The sequence below is a fragment of the Peromyscus californicus genome, unplaced genomic scaffold, assembly GCF_007827085.1.
Source record: "Peromyscus californicus insignis strain IS unplaced genomic scaffold, ASM782708v3 Scaffold_8__1_contigs__length_139910024, whole genome shotgun sequence".
In the NCBI taxonomy this organism is placed as follows: Eukaryota; Metazoa; Chordata; class Mammalia; order Rodentia; family Cricetidae; genus Peromyscus; species Peromyscus californicus.
In genome coordinates this window covers 27,825,576-27,849,636 of record NW_026294606.1, presented here as the reverse complement: position 1 = coordinate 27,849,636, position 24,061 = coordinate 27,825,576, and positions in this window count along the sequence as shown.

The window sequence follows — 24,061 nt, the reverse complement described above, 5'->3', positions numbered from 1 at the left end:
TTTAACCACGGTTTTAGTATCAGGTATGAAATTCCCTCTTATGGAGCAGGTGGCAGATCCAACCAGAGAGCAGATAGTTACTCAATAATAATCAAACTACTATTGCACCAGTAGGAAGATCTTGTCTAACATATTGGTATTTTGGCATGGTGAGTCTAGAGATAGGTAAGACCATTGATATCTTTTTGACAAGGATACTGTACCCATGAGCAAGACCTATATAATGATAACATCAGTTGATGTGACAATGTGGATGAGGCCAATCCCACAAGGTTGTAACCCTAGATGAAGAGCTACAGCTTGTCAATGGAAGCTGAGTGAGGAAGAATCAATTTTCTCTGGGGATGAGCTTCCACATAGGTTTTCCAATCTGACAGTCAGTCCTGGACACATATACATATGAATGATTCTAAATATAACAATGATAATTAGAAGATGAGGTCACAAAGAGGAAAAGATGGAGTGGGAAGGGGACAGTGGGAGTGATGTAGATATAGTACTCATGTATGATGTTCTCAAGAAAGAAAAGAAAAAAAGGCCATTGATTTCTTTTTCTTCCTCAGAGGTCTGCATAGCACCTTCTGGTATTGTGAAAGCTAGCCATCAGGGAAGAGGTTTCCTGATATATTTGAGACTGATGCCTCCATCTCCTACAGCCAAAGTATGTGGCTATCTTCATCAATAGGGTCTTGCCATTTAGCAGTAGTGGTAATGAAGGGTAATGATAATAGCTTGTGTCATTTTGGAGTCCTCTAAAGCTTCTCTGACCAATAATGGGAAGGGAGACATCTCATGCCTTGTACTGTGATTTTTGTTTAATAACCACTCATATCTTCTAGAAGTGGCATCCATTCAGAATAATTCCATTCTAACTATTTTTTAAAGAAAAGTTATATTTTGAAATTAGCCTGTTTACTAGGGGATTTCATAAGGCATACTCATGCATCCTTAGTTTAGATTAACTCACCTCCTCTCTCCATCTCCCTGCCCCAACTCTCACTTAATCCTTTAACTCCTAATGTTCCCCCCTCTTCTTTCACAGTATATGAATTTTATTATCCCTCCAATTATCCTTTTAAATGGATTGTGAGTTTGAATTAGTAGACTTCCATATGGCGTTTCATATACCCTTCCAAATTCCCATGTCCCTCTTTGCTCAAGTCTGTCTGTCCTCTCTACTTTTGCTTTACTTATAATCTATTATCCTCCTCCTGTAATTCTGACCCCAACAGCTTCTTCTAGTTTCTTAGCTTCCTCTTGTGCTCCAAGCTAAACACATGAAACAAAAATCTGAAGCTGGGATGCAGGCATTTGTCTTTCTGAGCTACCTCACTCAGCATGTTTTTTTTCTTATTCTATCCGTTTATCCACAAATTTCATGTTTTCATTTTTCCTTACAACTGTATAATACTTCACTGAATAGACGAAGCACATTTCCCTTTTCCATTTAGCTGTTGATGGACATCTAGATTGATTCAACTAGCTACTGTGAACAGAGCCACAATGAGCATGGGTGGGCAAGTGTCTCTATAGTAGGATATAAAATCCTTTGGGTATATATCACAGAGTGGTAGCTAAAGCAAATGATAGGTATAGTCCTATTGTTTTTGAGAAATATCCAGATTTATTTCCAGAGTATACACAGTACTTTACACTCCTACTTAGATTTGTTATTATTGATCTTATTTCCTATGCTACCAGATCTTTGATTGTCTTTGTTTTTCTCTTAACCTGGGTCAGATCTGGTCCTCACCCTGAGTCTGCAGTTTCTTAAATACTGTATTCTTGAAGAATGCAGAGATGGATGCTATGTACTTCTCTTAGGGTTTCTATTGCTGTGATGAAACACCATGAGCAAAAGCAAGTTGGGGAAGAAAGGGTCTAAATAGGCTTACACTTTCATCACTGTTTGTCCCTGAAGGAAGTCAGGACAGGAGCTGAATCCGGACAGGAACCTGGAGGCAGGAGCTAATGTAGAGGCCATGGAGGAGTGCTGCTTACTGGCTTGCTCACATGGCTTGCTCAGCCTGCTTTCTTTTCTTTCTTTCTTTCTTTCTTTCTTTCTTTCTTTCTTTCTTTCTTTCTTTCTTTCTTTCTTTCTTTCTTTCTGGTTTTATTTTTATTTTATTCCTCTATTTATTTTACATCCTGGCCACAGTCTCCCCCTATCCTCTCCTCCCAGTCTCTGCCCCCAACTCCCACCTGCCCAATCCCCTCCTTTTCTGTCTCCATCCAGGAAAGGACAGGTCTGCCAAAAAGTGGCATATCGAGTTGCAGTAAGACTAAGCATCTCCCCGTGTATTAAGGCTGGGCAAGGTGACCAAGTATGAGGAATAGGGTCCCAAAAGCCAGTAAAAGAGTCAGAGACAGCCCCTGTTCCCACTGTTAGGAGCCCCATAAGAGGACCAAGCTACACAACTGTAACATATATGCGGAGTGCCTAGGTTAGTCCCATACAGGCTTCCTGGTGATCGATTCAGTCTCTATGAGCCCCGGATAGTTGATTATGTGAGCCTTTTCATGGTGTCTTTGACCCCTCTGAACCCTACACTCCTTTCTCCTCCTCCTCTGCATTATTCCTGAACTCTGCCTAATGTTTGGCTGTCTGATGACAATTGGGCCAGGTACCAATCTGGTCACAGGAGATGGCTAGGTCAGGCTACTTATCACCTATTGCTAGAAGTCTAAACTGAGGTCCTCCTCATAGATCCTAGGAGGTTCTCCTTTGCCAGACTTATAACTCTGAAATGCTCCCCCAGCAGTCTCCCTCAGCACCCCCCCCTCTGTACTTCCCCCAAACCTGGTCACTCATGTTCCCATCCCCACCTGCCCTCAGTTCACTCACAAAATTTCTTCTATTTCTCCTTCCCAGGGAGATCTGGATGACTCCCATGACCCTCCTTGTTACCTAACCTCTCTGTGTCTGTGGATTGTAGCATATTTACCCTATATTTTATAGCTAATATCCATTTATGAGTGAGTACATACCATATTTGTCTTTCTTGGTCTTGGTTACCTCACTCAGGATGACTTTTTATAGTTTCATCCATTTGCCTTCAAATTTTCTGGTGTCCTTTTTTTTTTAACAGCTGAGTAATGTTCCATTGTGTAAATGTACCACATTTTCTTTATCCATTCCTCAGTTCAGCATCATCTAGGTTTTTTCGAAGTTCTGACTATTACAAATGAAGCTGCTATGAGCATAGTTGAGCAAGTATCCTTGTGGTATGATTGAGCATCCTTTGGGTGTATGCCCCAGAACAGTATAGCTGGGTCTTGAGGTAGATCCAGCTCCAGTTTTCTGAGAAACCAACACCACCTTCCAAAGGGGTTGCACAAGTTTACACTCCCACCAGCAATGGTGGAGTGTTCCCCTTGCTCCACATCCTCTCCAGCATGAGCTGTCACTTGTGTTTTTGATCTTAGCCATTCTGACAGGTGTAAGATAGAATCTCAGAGTTGTTTTGATTTGCATTTCATGATGTTTAAGATCTCCTAAAGTATTTCTCAGCCATCTGATATTCTTCTGTTGAGAATTCTTTGTTTAGATCTATATCCCATTTTTGAATTGGATTATTTGGTTTGTTGATATATATAGTCTCTTGAATTCTTTATTTATTTTATTTTATTTATTTATTTTATTTTATTTTTTTTATTTTGCAATACAATTCAGTTCTACATATCAGCCACGGATTCCCTTGTTCTCCCCCCTCCCGTCCCCCTCACCTTCCCCCCAGTCCCCCCCCCCATTCCCATCTCCTCCAGGGCAAAGCCTTCCCCACAGACTGAGATCAACCTGGTAGACTCAGTCCAGGTAGGTCCAGTCCCCTCCTCCCAGGCCGAGCCAAGCAATCCTGCATAGGCCCCAGGTTTCAAACAGCCAACTCATGCAATGAGCACAGGACCCGGTCCCACTGCCTGGATGCCTCCCAAACAGATCAAGCCAATCAACTGTCTCACCCATTCAGAGGAGAAATCAGTCCTCTGTCAGATGAGGGGTTGGTTAATATCTTTTACCATTCTATAGGTTGTCATTTGTCCTATTGAAGGTATCCTTTGCCTTACAGAATCTTCAATTTCACGAGGTCCCATTTATTAATTGTTGATCTTAGTAACTGTGTTATTGGTGGTCTGTTCAGGAAGTTGTCTCCTGTGCCAATGCATTCGATATTATTTTCTACTTTCTCTTCTATCAGGTTCAGTGTATCTGGATTTATATTGGGGTCTTTGATCCACTTGGACTTGAGTTTTCTGCAATTTTAAATATGGATCTATTTGCATTGTTCTATATACAGACATCCAGTTACACCAGCACCATTTGTTGAAGATGATTTCTTTTTTCCACTGTATAATTTTGGCTTCTTTGTCAAAAATCAGGTGTCCATAGGTGTGTGGATTTACATCTGGGTCTTTGATTTGATTCCATTGGTCCATTTGTCTGTTTTTACACCAATACAATGTGACTTTTATTAGTATAGCTCTGTAGTAGAGGTAGAAATCAGGAAGCTCTTGAACTTGAATCTTGAACTCTGCAAGTCCTTTTATTATACATAATTTTTTTAGCTATCCTGGATTTTGTTTTTTCATATGAAGTTGAGTATTGTTCTTTCAAAGTCAATAAAGAATCGTTCTACTTGCTTTCTTTTTTTAATTAATTTTTTTGTTTTACATACTAACCACAGATCTCCCTCTCATCCCTTATCCTGCTCCCCACCACCCTGCTTCCTCCCCCAACCTGTCCCCCATCCCCACCTTCAAAATGATAAGTCCTCCCATGGGGGGTTAGCAAAGCCTGGTACATTCAGTTGAGGCAGCTCCTCCCCTCTCGATCAAGGGTGAACAAGGTGTCTGACTATAGGTAATGGGATCTAGAAAGCCACCTCTATGTACCAGGGATAGATCCTGATCACACTGCCAGGCCCCTCAAACAGATCCAGCTACACAATTGTCTCCCATATGTAGAGGATCTAGTCCAGTCCCATGCAGGTTTCACAGCTGTTGGTTTAAAGTTTGTGAGTTCCAATGAGTTTGGTTCAGTTGTCTCTGTAGATTTCCCCATCATGATCTTGACCCCCCTTGCTGGTACAGTCCCTCTTCCCTGTCTTTGACTGGACTCCTGGAGCTCAGCCTGGTGCTTGGTTGTGGATCTCTGCATCTACTTCCACCAGCTACTGGATGAAGGCTCTATGATGGCAGTTAGGGTATTCACCAATCTGAATACCAGGGTAGGCCAGTTCAGGCACCCTCACCACTATTGCCAGTAGTCTAATCTGGGGTCATTCTTGTAGATTCCTGGGAATTTCCCTAGCACCAGTCAACCTGCATTCTTTTTTTTTTTTTTTTTTTTTTTTTTTTTTTTTTTTTTTGGTTTTTCGAGACAGGGTTTCTCTGTGTAGTTTTGCGCCTTTCCTGGAACTCACTTGGTAGCCCAGGCTGGCCTCGAACTCACAGAGATCCGCCTGGCTCTGCCTCCCGAGTGCTGGGATTAAAGGCGTGCGCCACCACCGCCCGGCAACCTGCATTCTTATGGAACCCAGGAACACCAGCCCAGATAGGGGTGGCTCCACCCACAACGAGCTGAGACCTCCATCATCAATCACTAATTAGGAAAATGCCTCTGGAGACTTGCCTACAGCCCATCTTATGGAGACAATTTTCTCAGTTGAGGCTAGCTCCTCTTTGATGATTCTAGCATGTGCCAAGTTGGCATAAAACTAGCCAGGACAGTACCCTCACCACAAAACAGTGACTATACTGGATAATATATTTGTTAATTAGTTAAATTTAATCATTCCATAATACTTTAAAATGTTATATTGTGCAGGATAAAACATAGTATTTATCTGGCAATTAAAATAAATCTCCCATTGAACCTCATTGCATTTCTTCCCCTCCCTTCCTCCCTCCTTCCCTCCTTTCTCCCTTCCTTTCCTCACTCTTTCTCTTTCTTCCTTTCCTTCTTATTTCCTTCCTTCCTTCCTTCCTTCCTTCCTTTCTTTCTTTCTTTCTTTCTTTCTAGATTTGATTTATTTTATTCAAGTGTGTGTGTGTGTGTGTGTGTGTGTGTGTGCAGGTGCCAATAGAAGCCAGAAGAGATTGACAGAGCCCCTGGAGCTATAGGTAAAGGTGGTTTGTGAGACACCCAATATGGGTACTACAAATTGAACTAGAGTCTTTTGCAAGAGCAACAAATGCTATTAACTGCTGAGCCATCTCTCCAGACTAACTCATGGCATTTAGTATCACTTCACTGTTTCTGTACTTGGCCCTTCTTTCCCAGTCAACAGAATGGCCTTGATCTGTCCATTAAAGTAGAGCTAGGTCATGAGACTTCTCTATTGAAAACGCTCCCATGGCTTTCTACCTCAGAGTAAAACAAGTCCCTCAGATGGCTCTAAGGTTCCATGTACTCAGATGTCTAGTACCTTCTTGACATCATCTTCCACATCCTCCCATGTACTCTGCTCTAGCCACTTGATCTCCTTTGTTGTTAGAGTGATCCACATGCTCTTGTCCCTTAACACTTGCTCTGCCCATGCCCTCAACTTAGAGTGCATTTACTAGAGAAGTGCACACTCTTCTTTTTTATATAGTTACTCAAACGTCACTTGTTTATTGTTCCTGGGCTAGTCCATCTATGGTTGTGATACTCTACTGTAGATTCTAACTCACCTTTCCCCACTCCTCTGCTTTATCTTCATCTGTAACATTTAGTTCTAAGATAATATATATTTTATTTAACTAAATTACAATTATCCTTCAATATAGAAGATTTACTCCAGGATCCCTAAAGATTCTAAAGTTTTTTCTTCCTCAACTCTCTTCTATAAAGTGGTGTCATATTTGCATAAAAGTTATGTGCATCCCTCTGTATCTCTGGATGACTTATAGCACCAAGTGTGAGGCAAATAGTCATTACATTGTGTTGGTTAGGGAATAAGGACATGAGGAAATGCCTGATAATGTTCAGTACAGGTGCAATTTTTTTGCAAATATTTTTATCCTTGCTTAATGGGTCCTAAATCTTATGGATATGGAGCCACAGATGGAGATTAATACCTTTGGAACTTCATCTGTGTTCTGCTTTGGCAGATGCTCTGTGACTATAACTACAGAATTATTGAAAGTTGACCTTGATAATTTGTGAATACATTTTTTTGCCAATAATAACATTCAAACTCCTTGAAGGAAACATGCTTCCTGACCTCTTTAGTGACTGAAAGGTGTCCCATGTGACTCATCCTCTGTTGCACTGCACTTTCTACTAGCCGTAATACATTTGTAGATGACTCTAAGACCTCAGAATCCAGAAATGAGAGGGTGTAAGTATAAAGCCCAGTTAAGCTTTGAATTCACTATGTAGCCTGTGCTGGCCTCAGCTTCTGGAGTACTCAGCTTCCAGGAGTCTGTTACTTTTGAGGATATGGCTATGAACCTCATCCTGGGAAAATGGACTTTGCTGGATTTTTCCCAACAGAAAATCTAGTGAAGATGTGATACAGGAGACCTGTAACAACATAGTTACTATATGAGAAACACAAGAAGATCATGACACTAAAAATGAGTATAAAAATTCCAGGAGATATAGAAGAAGTGAAGTATGTAAGAGACAACATAAAGACTGTCAGTATGAACAACTCTCTTGCTAGGCTCCAGTCACTGTTGTGAAGTAAAAATCTCCTTGTAGTGTAAAATGATTGTGATATTCTTATTGGTATGTCATCCCTAAATATGCCCATCACTGTTAAGATTGGACACGGGACTTAGGAATATGAGATGTACGGAGAGAATTTCTATGTTTAGGGAATGTGGGAAAGCCTTTTTATCCTGAAAGCTTTATTAATGCTATGAATGTAACCAATGTGGGAAAACCTTCAGGAGTCTCATTTACATTAAAGTACTTATAAAAACTGACCCTAGAGACAAAATATGTGTATTTTAGTGACATAATAAAGCACTCACTTATCCAAGTTCTTTTCAATATCATGAAAATTTCATAGGAGAAAGAAACTGAATGTATGTCAGCAGTGTATAAAAGGCTTTTTTTTGGAGTAGTATTCAAAGACATGAACAAACATTGGAGTTAAACCCCACAAATGAAAGAAATGTATTAAAAACTTTCAGTTACTTGACTAATTAAAACAATTTATAATGGAAACAAACCTTATATACATAGATGGTATGAGATAATCATCATTTACTACAATTCATTTCAAACACATAAATGAAGCCACACTGAAGAGCACTCTTTCTATGCATGTATGTCATTTGATAAAACCTTCTTATCCACAATGACTTTTGGTATTATGACAGGATTCAGTGGTGAGAAACCATGAAAAATGTAAGAAAGGTTTAATTTTGCTCCTTTTGAATACATGAGCAGATTCACAAAGGAGAGATATCCTATAAGTGCATGTAACATGGTAAAGTCTTCACAGTTTTCAATTTCTATAATCACCATGAAATGACTCACAGTGAAAAGAAACCTCTGCCTATGGAGATCAGATGGCAACCTTGGGAATTGGTTCTTACTTTCTACCTTGTTTGAAACATAGATGGGTAGATGCCCATGCAAAAATACAGGCAACAACATAAAGACCAATATGGCACCATCAGAACTTAGTGGTGCTACATCAGCAAGACCTAAACATCCCAAAGCAGAAGCAGAAGAAATAGATCTTTAAAATGGCCTTAAGAAGATGATAGAGGCTTTTAAAGAGGAAATGAAAACAACCCTTAAAGAATTCGAAGAAAAGACGAACAAAAAATTGGAAGAAATCAATAAATCCCTTAAAGAAAGCCAAGAAGAAACAATTAAACAGGTGAATGAAACAGTCCGAGATTTGAAAGCTGAAATAGAGTCAATAAGGAAGACACAAACTGAGGGAAGGTTAGAAATGGAAAATCTGAGTAAATGAACAGAAACTACAGATGCAAGCATAACCAACAGAATGCAAGAGATGGAAAACAGAATCTCTGGCGTTGAAGACACAATAGAGGAAATAAATTCATTTAGTCACACTAAAGCCAAAAAAGTCATAACACAAAACGTCCAGGAAATTTGGGGCACCATGAAAAGACCAAACCTAAGAATAATAGGAATAGAAGAAGGAGAAGAACACCAACTCAAAGGCACAGAAAATATATTCAACAAAATCATAGAAGAAAACTTTCCCAACCTAAAGAAGGAAATGCCTATGAAGGTACAAGAAGCTTACAGAACACCAAATAGATTGGATCAAAAAAAAGACCCATTGCCACATAATAATCAAACCATTAAACATACAGAATAAAGAAAAAAATATTAAGAGCTGCAAAGGAAAAAGACCTCTCCCTAGTGGGTAAGACATAAGAAACATGCTCTCCAAAGACCAAGGATAAGGAACAAGGAAAGCCTTTCAGCAATTCTAAAGACAATATTATATGGATGCTGGGTTACATAGTAGGGGACAGCTTGGTTCCCTCACTGAAATGTTTGCTCTCTATTGTATAGTGACCCTTATTGGGCCCAGGTACTTTTATTGCTGTCTTCATTCTGGCCTGGTGCTCACCCAGTTCTACAGAAGAGTTACTACCGCATCTTATGGTCCTTTCCCAGACAACTAAGAAGGAGAAAGAGCCTCCATCTCATTGTACATGGCTTGGCTCTTTCACCCAGACAGCATTTCCTGACAGCCTTACCTTCTCTTTCTTATCTATCTCAAAAATCATCTACATTCTGGATGGTGGTGAGCTACAAATGGGTCTCTATCACATAGAAGTTTCCACCCTTTACAAGTAATTTATGCTTCTAATACAAATGCAGTACCTTTTGAAAAAAAAAAGTCAACCTCTTCCAAGCAACTAATATAATTAATAGACATGGGCCAGTGAAATGGTTTAGTGAGTAAAGGCACTTGCTGTCATAGCTGATGACTTGAGTTCAATCTCTGAAACTACGTGGTAGAAACAGAGAACTGACCTTGGAAAGTTGTCCTCTGACCCCACACATACTCTGTGACCCATGATTTCTCTCTTTCTCTCTTTCTTATTCTCTATCTCTTTCTCATACACACAAATGCATACACACACTAAATGAACATAATAAAAATAATTAACAATTATTTTTGTGACTTAAATGTAATGTTATTAGTTGCCCGTATATTTATTTTTCCTACTTATGCTAACATCTCATGACTATTAATTGAAAGGCAACTATCATGAACCATCAGGCCTCAGAGGCCATGGCGAAAGTCTTGAAATTCAGCTAGTGAATTGGGAAGTCTTTCTTTTTCAGTTGCTTCTTCCATCTTTCATTATTGACACCACAATAACACGTTGTCTTTGTCTAATACGAACAGTTGAATTGAAGGGCATACTGATGAGACACAACTTATGGGCTGATTTGTCCTCTGGATAAGATAGCAAAATTCTTGTTTATGGACCCACATTGCAAACAGAATCATAATAGCCATCATGGTCATAAGAAAGACTGAATGACATGGTGAAGATTTCAGCTCAGAATGCTGATGGGGAAATTTTAAGTATTTATCAAAAAGCAGAATTATAAGGATAGATTTGGAAGTGACATTAAAAAGTCACATTTCCCATTCTTTTGCCTGGTTTATCAACATTAGTAAGTCATTTGAGATACTGTCAGGGTGCCAGGCTTTGCTTGAATATATCCAGAGTTGGAGAATTTACTACCTGGAATGGTAGTATGATAGATACTTGGAGATGGCACCAGTGGGAAGGTTGCCACATGGTGCCTAGCTTTGATAGGAGGGTTCAGGTTCTCTCTTTCACGTCACCTCTAAATTCATAAACCCTGATTCCAGCAACCCAAGGATCTCTAAGTGAGTTAATGGCCTCTGCAGAGTTTTTAAAGGCTACTTTGGCAGTATATAGAGAAGGAAAGGTTCTATTTCTGATTTTCTGATGATTGTCTTGAGTATGGGAATGTGGGAAGTAAATTATTGAGAAAACTTGATTAGGATGATTCAGTTGAGGGTAATTCAGTACATTGCTTCTCCAGGAGAGACAGACAGACAATGAGGCATGTTCATAAAAGCTATGACAATGGGGATGCTTCATATTGACTTTTCACCCCTTTGATATTATTTGGGTTTTAATGCTTTACCTAGGGTAGCACTGGAAGTCAGAATGATGGGAAGGAAGTTAATTGCCCAGAGACAGTGGATTTGGAACTTGAGTGGCATAGAAAATGATGGAAGGGGAGTGAGGATAGTCTGGACTATGGAAGATCATGGAGAATAACACGGCTTCCCTACTACATTCACTCACTCAGCAATGCTTACTCTGCACCAGGTACACAGCAATGCATGCATCCAAGGCACAGAGCCCTGTTCACAAAGGAAATTAGATGTTTGCCTAGAAGGGCTTTATTTTAGTCATCTTCAGCCATATTTGGCCAAGGAAATCATTGAACACTGCAAGTTCTTCCAGTCTTTTGTAGAAGTGGTCATGGAAGCCATGCCAGGGTGCAACAGAATGGAAGAAATGATGAACTTGATGCAAGGTGGGTATTATTGTCTGGTGTGTGATGTATGATCTGTTGAACAACCTCTGCTTTATTGGCCTGATTTTATGTGTAGTGATGTGAATCCCAACTGAGGTGGTCCAAAACTAATAGTGAAGAGTCCTGCCTTTCTGACCTTTCCCAAACCAAGTCTATAATGTGATGCTGCCGTGAGAAAGAAACTCCCTAACATCTTGACATGTCTTTATTTGTTTTGAAATAGTCTTGTTATGCAGTTCATATTGTCCTGGGGCACTTATCTAACCCACACTAGCCTCAAACTTTCCATTCTCCTGCCTCAGCGTCCTCAGTGCAGAGATTACAGAGTAGCACCATTATATCTGGTCCTCACATTGTTTCCGTAGGCAAAAAGTGGATCCTCTGACTGGCAGGCTAAACAGGCTAGGCTGGAGACTGGTCAGGCTTGCTTTCAAGAAGTCAGTTCTGTCTGCCACAACTGAATGTACCAGGTTCTGCTGACTCCCCATGGGAGGCCTTACCTTGTCTGAGGATGGAATGTGGGGGTGGGTTGGGGGAAAGGTTGGGGGGCAGGAGGAGGGAAGAGAGGGGGATCTGTGGTTGGTATGTAAAATGAATAAAAAATTTCTTAATTTAAAAAAAAAGGAATCAGTCCTGAACTTGACACCTTCTGACAGGAGGTTTTCCAAAGTTTGGTTTGCCCAAAGAAACAGTGAGAATTCAGTATTAGCATGGCCTCAAGAAAGAAGGCAATGTAAAACTCCCAAACTATTATATTCTACAAACATTTTCTGATAAATGTTATTGAAGTATAGCATTCATGGTCCCCAATAATCCTTGCCTGTTGATCTTCATGTCTGTACAATTTCCTCCTCTTGATTGTGAACTGTACTCAGGGATTTTTTTCTTCAACTTCAGGGGTCCTATATTATACAGAAGAACCTGGATATTTACAACTTGGCATTTTTATATTTCATAGGAGTGGGGAGGACAGGAGACTGGAACCCAGAAAGGATGTAGGGCTAGTGGGTGAGAGAGCTGTGAACTCGGTAACCAGAGCAGAGGTAGTCAGAGGAGCTGGTGTCAAAATGATCCAGGTTCCAACTTCCAACTGCTGCCTTCTCGGGCCTTCTGCTTGATGCCAGCACTTCCTTTTTTCTCTCCCTTCTTCTTTAAGCCTTTATTCTTCCTGGAAAGGAAACCAAAAGAAGTAGAGAGGATGATGAAAGGAAGGATAAGGCCTAGCTAGAAGCCCTATTAATTCTTAATTTTCCAATTTTATCTCTATATTTGTTTTTGTTTGTTTGTTTGCTTTTCCTTTTTTATTTTCTTGCTTTTATACCCTCACCAAAGCTCCCTCTCCATCACCTCTTCATAGCTCCCCCCATCTACTCTTCCTCCATTTCAGATGCAGGGAGGCATCCCATAGATATCAGTCAGTCGTGGAATATCCAGCTGCAGTGAGACCAGACATCCCCTCATCCACTAAGGTGTGATGAGGCAATCTGGCGGGAGGAATGGGTCCCAAAATCAGGTAACAGAATCAGAGACATCCCCTACTCTCACTGCTAGAAGCCCCACATGAAGACCAAGTCACACAACTGTAACATATGTGCAGAGAGCCTAGGTCAGTCCCATGCAGGCTCTGTTTGTCAGTTCAGTCTCTGTGAGCCCCTCTGAGCCCAAGTTAGTTGGTTCTGTTTGTTTTCTTGTGGTGATCTTGACACCACTGGGTCCTACAATCCTTCCTTCCCCTCTTCTGCAGGATTCCCTGAGCTCCACCTACTGTTTGGTTGTGGGTCTCTGCAATTGTATCCATTAGTTCCTGGGTGAAGTCTCTCTGGTGACAGTTGGGCTAGGTACCAATCAATGAGTATAGCAGAATATCATCAGGAGTCATTTCATTGACTCTTTTTTTCTTCATTAATGTTTGGTTCTATCCTAGGTCTCTGGGAGTATCCCACTTCTGGGTCCTGGCCCCCCATAGGGAGCTCCCTCTCAGGGTATGGGTCTCCAAATGTGCTAGTCATCAGTTGGTTGGTTATTCCCACAATTTCTTTGCCATCTTTACCCTAGCACACTTTGTAGGCAGGACAAATTATAGGTTGAAGGGTTTGTGGCTGGGTTGGTGTCCCAGACCCTCCACTAGAAGTCTTGCCTGGTTACAGGAGATGGCCGGTTCAGGCTCCATATTCTCCATTGCTAGGAGTCTTACCTAGGGTCACTCTCAAATATTCCTGGGAGTTTTCATTCCACTAGGTTTCTAGCTCATTCCAGAGATACTCCCAGGTTCCAGTTGTCTCTCCCAGTACTCTCTCTCTCCATCCTCCCTTCACCTGATCCCTCCCAGTCTTATCCCCACCCCCCTTTCCAGGTCCCTCCCACATCCACTGGCAATGTCCATTCTATTTCCCCTTCACGATGAGCTTCATGCAACCCGCTTTGATCCCCCCTTGTTACTTAGCTTTTTTTGTCTGTGAGTTGTAGCATGGTCCTCCTTTACTTTATGGCTAGTAGAGTCTGGGTTGCCTCACTCAGGATGGTCTTTTCTAGTTCTATCCATTTGCCTACAAATTTTCTGATGTCATTGTTTTTAAGAACTGAGTAGTACTTCATTGTGTTAATGTACCACATTTTCTTTATCCATTCTTTGGTTGCGGGATATCTAGGTTGTTTTGTTTCTGGCTATTACAAATAAATCTGTTATAAATATAGTTGCACAGGTGTCTTTATGGTATGGTGGAGTGTCCTTTGGGTGTATACCCAGGAGTAGTATAGCTGGGTCTTGAGGTAGATCAATTCTCAATTTTCTGAGAAACCACCATATTGATTTCCAAAGTAACTATACAAGTTTGCATTCCCGCCAGCAGTGGGAGAGTGTTCTCCTTGCTCCACATCCTCTCTAGCATAAGCTGTTACTTGTGTTTTTGATCTTAGTCATTCTGACAGTTGTAAGATGGAATCTCAGGGTCATTTTGATTTGCATTTCCCTGATGGCTAAGAATATTGAACATTTCTTTATGTGTTTCTTGGCCACATTGGTTTCCTCTGTTGAGAATTCTCTGTTTAGATCTGTACCCCATTTTTAATTGGATTATTTAGTTTACTGATGTTTTAGGTTCTTTATATATTTTGAATATTAGCCCTCTATCAGATGTAGAGTTGGTGAAAGGCTACCTTTTCATCTTATTGATGGTGTCCTTTGCCTTATAGGAGCTATTTAGTTTCATGAGGTCCCATTTGTTAATTATCAATCTTACTGCCTGCACAATTGGTGTTCTGTTCAGGAAGTTGTCTCCTGTAGTTCTGCTTCTTTCTCAGAGTCATTGGCTGCATTGGTCCACAAGGGTGGAGGGAGCAGAAGCAGGGAACAGGGTTCAGATGGCTGTGGGTACAACAGAGACAGCCCTCTGGGAGACAGCTTCAGTGTATTAGCTCAGCTTAGTTACAAAGTACAGGAAATATATAGGATTGGGAATCCTGGGGACAAACCCTAATTTGCATTAAGTGACATGCTCCTCTCACAAGGCTCCTAGTGTAAGTCTTAGTTTCCAAATGAGCAGTAGGGGAGGCTTCTAGCAGGAATCTTTGTCAAGGGTCATGCTAAAGATAAACCAGGTATCTGGCTTAGAGACAGCTTTCACATAAGGTCAGTCCTCCTGGCCCAGGGATGTTCTCCAGGTAAGGACAGGTAGAGAGCAGAAAGTTTCCTTGGGGAAGTAGAGAGTCCCATTTTACAGAGCTTCAGAAAAAGCTGCCAGGCCATGATAGACTGCAACCTCTGACCAGCCAGCAAGGCCTTCCAACAGTCTCCTGTGCCAGTGCATTCAAGGTTTATTCCCTGATTTCTCTTCTATAAGGTTCAGTGTATCTGGTTTTATTTTGAGGTCTTTGATCCACTTGAACTTGAGTTTTGTGCAGGGTGACAGATATGGATCTATTTGCATTCTTCTACAGGTAGACATCTAGCTAGCTAGACCAGCACCATTTGTTGAAGATGCTTTCTTTTTTCCACTGTATCATTTTGGCGTCTTTGTCAAAAATCAGGTGTTCACAGGTGTGTGGATTTGCATCAGGGTTTTTGATTTAATTTCATTGATCCACCTGTCTGATTTTACGACAATACATGCTGTTTTTATTACTATAGCTCTATAGTAGTGCTTGAAATCAGAGGTGGTGACAACTCTGGAAGTTCTTTCATTGTACAGGATTGTTTTAGCTATCCTAGGGTTTTTTTTCATATGAAGTTGAATATTGTTCTGTAAAGGTCTGTAAAGAATTGTGTTGGGAATTTGATGGGGATTGCATTGAATCTGTAGATTGCTTTTGGTAAGATGAATTTTTACTATGTTAATCCTACCGATCCATGAGCATTGGAGATCTTTCCATCTTCTGATGTCTTCTTTAATTTCTTTCTTCAAAGACTTAAAATTCATGTGTTACAGGTCTTTCTCTTGTTTGGTTAGAATTACCCTGAAATATTTTATATCATTTGTGGCTATTGTGAGGGTATAGTTTCCCTGATTTCTTTCTCAGCCTGTTTATCATTAGTATATAGAAGGGCTACTGATTTTTTTGAGTTAATTTTGTATCCAATCACTTCCCTGAAGGTGTTTATCAGCTGTAGAAGTTCCCTAGTAGAATTTTTGAGGTTGCTTATGTATACTATCATGTCATCTGCAAATAGCAATAGTTTGACCTTCTCTTTTTCAATTCGTATCCCCTTGATCTCTTTTGGTTGTCTTATTGCTCTAGCTACAACTTCTAGTACTATATTGAATAGATATGGAGAGCGTGGACAGCCCTGTCTTGTCCCTGGTTTTAGTGGAATTGCTTTGAATTTCTCTCCACTTAATTTGATGTTGGCTATAGGCTTGCCGTAAGTTGCCTTATTGCGTTTATATATATCCCTTGTATCCCTGATCTCTCCAAAATTTTTATTATGAAGGGGTGTTGAATTTTGTCAAAGGCTTTTTCAGCATCTAATGAGATGATCATGTGGTTTTTTCCAGTTTGTTTATATGGTGGATTACACTGACAGATTTTTGTATGTTGAACCATCTTTGAATCGCTGAGATGATGCCTCCCTGATCATGGTGGATGATCTTTATAATGTATTCTTGGATTTGGTTTGCCTGTATTTTATTGAGTATTTTTGCATCTATATTCATGAGGGAACTTTGCCTGTAATTCTCTTTCTTTGTTGGGTCTTTGTGTGGTTTGGGTATCAGGCTGATTGTGGCCTTACTAAATGAATTTGGCAATGTTCCTTCTATTTCTATTTTGTGGAATAATTTGAGGAGTATTGGTGTTAGTTCTATTTTGATGGTCTGGTAGAATTCTGTTCTAAAACTGCTGTGGGATGTTCTGTATGCTAAATGTGTTGCTTTGATTGGTTAATAAATAAAATACTGATTGTCCAGAAGTCAGGCAGGAAGTGTAGGTGGGACAAGGAGAGAAGAGAATCCTGGGAACAGGAAGGCTGAGTCAAGAGACACTGCCAGCCGCCATGATCAGAAGCAGATGTTATGATACCGGTAAGCTATGAGCCACGTGGCAACTTATAGGCTAATAGAAATGGGTTGATTTAAGATATAAGAACAGTTAGCAAGAAGCCTGCCATGGCCATACAGTTTATAAGAAATATAAGTCTCTGTGTGTTTACTTGGTTGGGTCTGAGTGACTACAAGCCTGGCAGATGAGAGAGATTTGTCCTGACCGTGGGCCAGGCAGGACCAGGAAAACAATAGCTATGTAAAACCATCTGGTCCTGGGCCTTCTTTGTTTAGGAGACTTTTAGTGACTGCTTTTTATCTCCTTGGGGATTATGGAGCTAATTAAATTGTTTATCTGATCATGATTTAACTTTGGTAAGTGATATCTATTGAGAAAATTGTCCATTTCTTTTAGATTTTTCAATTTTGTGGAGTACAGGTTTTTGAAGTATGACCTGATGATTATCTGGATTTCCTCAGTGTCTGTTGTTATGTCTCCCTTTTCATTTCTGATTTTGTTCATTTGGATGATCTCTCTCTGCTTTTTGGTTAGTTTGGATAAGGACTTTTCTATCTTGTTGATTTTCTCAAAGAACCAATTCTTTGTGTCATTGATTCTTTGTATTGCTTTCTTTGTTTTTATTTTATTGATTTCAGACCTCAGTTTGATTATTTCCTGTCATCTACTCCTCTTGGGTATGCCTACTTCTTTTCATTTTAGAGCTTTTGGGAGTGCTGTTAAGTCACTGGTCTGAGAATTCTCTAATTTCTTCACACAGGCACTTAGTGCTATGAACTTTTCTCTTAGCACTGCTTTTATTGTGTCCCATAAGTTTGGATATGTTGTACATTCATTTTTATTGAATTCTAGGAAATCTTTAATTTCTTTCTTTATTGACCCATTGATAATTCATTAGAGACAGTTCAGTTTCCATGAGTTTGTAGGCTTTCTGTTGTTTCTGTTGTTGAAATTCAACTTTAATCCATTGTGGTCTGATAGAACGCAGGTGATTATTTCGATTTTTTTTTGCGCCTGTTGAGAATTCTTTTGTGACCTACTATATGGCCAATTTTGGAGAAGGTTCCCTGACATACACAGAAGAAGGTTTATTCTTTTGTGTTTTGGTGAAATGTTCTATAGATATGTTAGTCCCATTTGACTCAACATCTTTTAATTCCATTATTTCTCTGTTTAGTTTCTGTCTGGACAACCTGTCCACTGATGAGAGTGGAGTGAGTGTTGAAGTGTGAGACTATTAATGTATGGGGCTCAATATGTGATTTAAGATTTATTAATGTTTCTTTTACAAATGTGGGTGCCTTTGCATTTGGGGCATAGATGTTCAGAATTGAGACTTCATTTTGATGGATTTTTCCCTTGATGGGTATAAAGTATCCTTCTTCATTTCTTTTAATCAATTTTGATTTGAATTCTACTTTTTTAGATATTAGGATAGCTATAACACCTTGCTTGTTAGGTCCATTTGATTGGAAAATCTTTTTCAAACCCTTTACTCTGAGGTAATATCTATCTCTGATGTTGAGGTGTGTTTCTTTTATGTAGCAGAAGGATGGATCCTGTTTTAGTATCCATTCTGTTAGCCTGTGTCTTTTTAATTAGTGAATTGAGTCCATTGATATTGAAAGATATTAGTGACCACTGAAAGTTAATTCCTGTTATTATTTTGTTGTTGTTGGTGATGGTAGTGTGTGTGTGTGTGTGTGTGTGTGTGTGTGTGTGTGTGTGTGTGTGTGTGTTTGTGTGTTTCCCTTCTTTGGGTTTTGCTGGTGTGGGATTATCTATTGCCTGGATTTTAATGGGTGTAATTAACCTCCTTGGGTTGGAGTTTTACTTCTAGAACCTTCTGTAGGGCTGGATTTGTGGATAGTGTTTAAATTTGACTTTGTCATGGAATATCTTGTTTTCTCCATCTATGGTGATTGAAAATTTTCCTGGGTATATTAGTCTGGGCTGGCATCTGTGGTCTCTTAGAGTCTGCAAGATGTCTGTCCAGGTTCTTCTGGCTTTTAGAGTCTCCATTGAGAAGTCAGGTATAATTCTTATTAATCTGTTTTCACATGTTACTTGAGCTTTTCCATTCACAGCTTTTTAATATTCTTTCTTTGTTCTGTATATTAAATGTTTTGATTATTATGTGACATGGGGACTTTCTTTTCTGGTCTAATCTGTTTGGTGTTCTGTAAGCTTCTTGTATCTTTATAGGTATGTCCTTCTTTAGTTTGGGAAAATTTCCTCTATGACTTTGTTAAATATATTTTCAGGGGTTTTGTGCTGAGATTCTTCTCATTCTTCTATTCCTATTATTCTTAGGTTTGATCTGTTCATAGTGTCCCAGGTTTCCTGGATGTTTTGTGTTAGGAGCTTTTTATATTTAATATTTCCTACACCTGTTTACCTTCCTTCACCCCCCGCCCCTGGCTTTCTTGGCATTCTTTTAGGGACTGTTGATTTCCTCTAATTTTTTTTTTTGGTTGTCATTTCTTAGATTCTTTAAGGGGTTTTCATTTCCTCTTTAAGAGCCTCTATCATCTTCATAAAGTTGTTTTTAAGATTGTTTTCTTGTGCTTCAGCTGCATTGGATTGTTCAGGTCTTGCTGTCATAGAATAGCTGGGCTCTGGTAGTGTTATATTGCCCTGATTGTTGTTGATTGTATTTTTTCACTGGCATTTAAGCATCTGGGTTTGGGTTGATTAGTTCTAGTCCCCAATTTCTGAGTGTGTCTTTGTTGGATGGGGTTTTGTTACTTGGTTTCGGTTTCTTCATTGATTTTCCAGTCTTTGTGGCTTTTGTGATTTCCCAGATTTCTGGTAGCTGATGTGACCTCTGGTTTAGTTGAGAGTCTTTGTCCAAGTTGGGAGTTGGCCTTCAGGTGGTTAGCTTGGCCTTTGGTGAAACAGGGGAGGTCTCTGTTCTTCTGGCTGGTGTGGCCTACACCTGCTCTTCTAACTAGTATGGTCTTCACCTGAATAGTTGAAATCTGTTCAAGATGGTATGGCTTATATCTGTTCTAACAGGCGTTGCTTGCACTGGTTCTGGCTAGTGTGGAGTGCTCCTGAGTGGTGGAAGTCCACTGGGGTTGAGGGTAGAGACCAGCATTGGGACCAGAGACAAGCTGGGATGCTGTGGACCTGGTGAAGGGACCCAGGTAACAGAAACCAGAGAGGGATACAGTTTTGGCAGATGGGTCACTCACTAGTTCTGGCTCCTCAATGGGAAGTCTGCTGGGGTTGAGGGCAGGGCCCAGCAGTGGTGCCAGGGACAAACTGGGATGGGTTGGGCCTAGGGAAGGTACCCTGGAACAGAATCAGGAAGGGGTATGGTTCAGGGGACAGGCAGGTCACTCACTGGTTCTGGCTGGTGTGGTCTGCTCCTGAATGGAATTAGCCCAGGTTGGGGGAAGGGCCCATCAGAGGACTGGGGATGAGTTGGCACTGTGTGGGAAAGGGACCCAAGAAACAGAAACCAGAGAGGGGTGCAGTTCTCTTGTTTTTCTTTTAATGAGATGCTTAGCAAGCTGTGATCCACCATAAATTCTTTTCAGAGTGACTAATTTTTAATAGCTATATAACAAAAATTATAGGCTATCTCTTCTTGCATGGTAGGTCACAAGATTTGGGCTCCTGTCTTGCAGAACTTGTCTTTGACTTTTACTTCTGTACTGTGATGTGAGCCTGATGTCCCATGGAGACACCTGCATGGCAAGGGACTGGGAGAGGCATCCAGGCCACAGCTGGTAAGAAGCTGAGGACCAACCCACCAGTCTGTGAGGAGTCTATGGACAAGTGAGAAGGCAAAGCATCTCTTAGTCAGATGAACTCCAAAGCCTGGGCTGCCTTGATGGCAGCGTGTGAGAGGCTTGTGCTGGAGAACACTGCCAAGCCACAGCTAGAATCCAGACCTACAATGGCTATGAGGAATGAATGGTGTTTTAGGCAATGAAGTTTGGGGCTTAGATTGCCTCAATAGTAATACAGAACAAGACAGTAACAATGTAAGCTTTTACAATATTCCAAGAGAGAAGTGGAGTAGTGCCAGAATCGCTGGAATTCTCTCATGTCCCAGTTTAGTCACTGTCCCTCTGCCAAGGTCAATCCCTAGCCTGGCTTCTAAGCCTGATGATTGCTTTTGTCTGTTTTTGCCCTCTGAGTGAATAGACTTGTGTTATAGCATGCACAGTTTTGGCATCTGGCTCCTTATTTTGCAGTCTAGGTGGAAGTTCTTTTTATAATATTTTTATATGGATATGTTTATTTTATTATGTATTTATTTCTTCAACGTGTACAACCTAATTGTACAAATATGCCATATGTTACTTATCCACTCCATTATAACACACATTTGAAAAATATACTTAGGAGTGGCCTCACTGTGCATTGAGAATTAGTATATAATGGCAAAAATGGTTTCCAAAGGGGCTGGTCCAATTTATACCACCAGAGCCTGGGATCCGTCTTTTATCTCCCTGTCTCAGCAGGATCCTTTGCTGCTTCTCGGTGTAGTATGGGACTGAGCATGCCACAGTATCTTAATAATGTGCTTTACTGCTAACAGTACTGCTATCGTAAAAAGAATAAAGGACTCTTCTGGACACCTAATTATATTAAGTGTTAATTTTCAGAATTCAAGGTATAGTCAGTGTTCTGTTATGAACTCTTATTTTATGTGTAACCAGCATTGACAGAATAAAACATTAAGGACTTAGAATACCTAGCTACTAGGTTGCCTTTAAATTAGCCTCTTTAGGAGAGAGTCAGGATTAAAGAAAAAATGGTTGAAGTGTAATGCCTTTATATTATTCTTTGAGTATCTAGCCTATGCTTTTTTTTTTTTAAGCTCAAATTTCCTGATGAACAGCCTGCATTTCCTGGCTAACACTGGGAGCAGAGACATCACTGAAGCTATTGTTTTTCACTGTAGAGGGAACTTTTATTACATTATATCTATTAGTCAACTTTGTGTCATAAGAATATTTGGTCGATCTATATGAGCTTTTAGCATCATGCACTCTATAAAGCTAATTGGGATATTCCTGAAAATACCCAGCATTTCTTTGTAATGATCAACATAAATGGAAGATCCCTTTATTGGAGTCATTATTTTTGAATTCATTGTTATAGTTAAGACAAAAGAACAATACGAATGAGCTCAGCCTTGCATCTGCAACAGAATTAACAGACAGGAAGCATGTTTATCGGTACCAGGGCACCACCCTGGGTAGTTCAGACTCTATGCCCTTTCTTGAGTAGTAAAATACTTGGTGTCCTTGACATATGAAAGTTTATAAAATATAGATGCCCAAATTTTAAACATGGCTAGTATTAACTATAGGGGACTAGAACCAGAAACAGTAAAGGATAAGTGCGTGTAACATACCATTAAGAAAATGGAGCTTCTGGAGGCTAGAGAGGTAATTCAATTGGTAAATTGCTTACTGTATGTGGTGGTTTTAAAGAAAATGGCCTCCAAAGGGAATGGCACTATTAGGAGGTGTGGCTTTGTTGGAGTAGGTATGGCCTTGTGGGAGGAAGTGTGTCACTGTGGGGGTGGGCTTTGTGTTCTCATATAAGCCACACCTAGTATGTTAGACTACTTCCTGTTGCCTGGGATCAAGATGTAGCCAGAACCAAGTCTGCCTGCATGCTACCATGTTGTGCCATGATGATAATGGACTAAACCTCTGAAAATGCAAGCCACCCCAATTAAATGTGTGTGTGTGTGTGTGTGTGTGTGTGTGTGTGTGTGTGTGTGTGTGTGTGTGTGTTTAGTTGCCAGCAAATCTAACAAAGCTCTATTGCTCCTCATATTCCTGTTATATGTGTGTACATGTCTTTGCACTGTTCTGCAGTTATTCAGGGTCTTAGTCTTCAGTCTGTGTTCTTAAAGCTCTGAGGCGATGATGAGACTGAAGAACATGCTATGAATGTTTGTTCGGGAACCAGAGTTTGTTTTCACTGCTTGTTATCACTGAGACCAACTCGTCATGATTCACAGCTTCCCGGATCCTTCACTAATAGGCTGGAAATAGTTATATTTGCTTTCTTTACAAGATTGATAAGGTGTAAACATATGGAAAACCACAAAATCTGTCTTTATCTGTCTAATTTGATCTTTCTTTCTGTCTATCTATCCATCTTCTCTTAGTTTTGTATATGTTATGTCCTTTAGGAGAATCTAAAGGGGCATGTAACTATTATTACTCTTATTCTTCCTTGAAGCTCTGAACTCAAAGAAGGATTTGCTTAAAATCATCAAAGCTGAACACAGGCAGGAGCTAGAACTTACACTCTTGGGTGTTTGCCGAGATATGTTGTTCGTTACCATTGCTAAAATATGGCCATGAGAGACAGCATTTCTGTTATCCTGCTTAGATGTATTGTAACAAATACCTGAGATAAGTTTTCCTTTGACTCACAGTTCAGAGGTGCCAGCCATGGTTGATTGGCCCCATTGATTTTGGGTCTGTGGTAAGTAAATAATGGCTGGGGCAGACAGTAAAAGCAAAGCCACTCACCTTATGACTAGGAAGTCAAAGACTGATTTAGAGGCTGGAGTACCAGCATTTCCTCTGATGACAGGAAGACTTGTCATTGGACCTCACCTTCAAAAGATTCTATCGTCTCCTAATAGGGCCATGAAGAGGACTAAGTGTTGACTACATTGACCTTTGAGAGACAAGATCCATACTATAATAGTATTATTGTGCTATAGAATCCAAGCTGTCAACAGGCATGAGCTGGTTCTAAGATAGGTGTGATGGATAGGCTTCACCTCGAGTGCCAACTCTAGATCAGATAGCAGCTGCTGCTGGAGATGGAGAAGGATGCTAAGGCTCTGTCTGAGTTGCACTTTTTTGGAGACATTAGCTATGACCATAGGTGCTCCTGAACAAACTTTCTTATATGTTTTCCATCCCTGTTCTAACACCATAATAGGTGCTTATCTTGACAGGTGTCCATGCTGCCTGTCTGCCCACTCATCATGATGTTTTGTGAAATTGTTCATAAGCAGGTATCTATGGAGAAATTTCAACTTCTAGAAGCTGATTT